This window comes from Mytilus galloprovincialis, chromosome 5 (assembly GCF_965363235.1).
Source record: "Mytilus galloprovincialis chromosome 5, xbMytGall1.hap1.1, whole genome shotgun sequence".
In the NCBI taxonomy this organism is placed as follows: Eukaryota; Metazoa; Mollusca; class Bivalvia; order Mytilida; family Mytilidae; genus Mytilus; species Mytilus galloprovincialis.
The window spans coordinates 27,198,180-27,199,545 of record NC_134842.1 but is presented as its reverse complement, the minus strand read 5'-3'; positions in this window follow the sequence as shown (position 1 = coordinate 27,199,545).

Sequence of the window (1,366 nt, the reverse complement as noted above, 5' to 3'; positions counted from 1 at the left end):
TTCATATCATTTTTTTTCTACTTTCTGTTTGCTGTTTTTACTAGGCCGCACCATTTCCAGTAACCATGATATCCTTCCACTTTCCTGGATTGATATCCCCAGAAAGATGCAAGATTTTTTTTAAATCTATATATATGTTTCAATTCAGCATAAACCTATAATCAAACAGAAAAAAAATTGAGTCCCGAATTTTGTTAAGAAAAAATGGACTATTTTGTTTCCCTCCATGTTTTGGCATGCACCGGAAACTGGAAGTGTAATACAAGACTGGTACCTATGACTTTGAATAAATCATTTACTTAGTTTCATTAAGTAGCCATATTTGAACATAAAAAATGCCATTAAAAGAACTGTTTAGTTCTATTAATAAAAATAACCCCATTATTAAACAGTACCCCTTTCTGAAAACAGGCAAAATTTGGAAACCAGTCATGTCTATCAAATGATCTGTTAATCTCATTCTAGTCTATCCTAATGAATGTTTTCTTATTTTTTGGATACTTTAGAACTAGAAGAGTATTCTTATCTATTATTTTTATTTTTGTCTTTCTCTTTGATTGAACCACATTCAATAGTTTACCCATTCCCCTTTTTTCCTTGAAATCTACCCAAGTGGGCCTCTTGTTTAAGTCAAAAATTGAAAAAACTACCCTAAACTTTTTCATATTGAAGAATTTGCTATAATACAACTATCTAAAGACAAGAAAGACCATACCTTTCTCTTTTTTGACTATACAAATCTTTATATATGCCTACTATATCATGGTTTTTAGACTGTACTTGACACCCCAATGCATATACAATTTGCAAGAAAAATCAAGAAAAAAACCAAAATGAATACTCAAGTTGGTGTTTTGGTAAGAATATTGATTACTTTTCACACCCAATCACAAACTCCTTGTCATGATGAATAGTTTTAGAAAAATTCTACTTTGTAAACAAATTTTTAACCAAAATATTGAATTTTTAATTAACCATGCAGTGCAGCAGACAGGAAAACAAGTATAGACTCATGCAAAGTGATTATTTTGTGAAAATCTTTACACAAAAAGTTCATTTTATACCTATTCTACAAAAATGTCTACAGTTAAGCCACAAAAATAATAACCCTAAAGAAAAAAAATATGCTTTCGTATTTAGCTGTCTCTTCAACTTTGCACTGATTTTCAATAAAACTGTGCAACTAGAATTTGTATCACAAGAAGAAGATTTCATAGAGGAAAAAATCTTTCTATGTTCTTTTTAATTTAAAATCATGTATATAATACCATCAAATCTCAATTTGCCTCAAACTGTTGTGCTTTATATCTACTAATACTTTTGAATGGTGTCTAGTATAAAAAGGCATAATTATTACATAATTTCA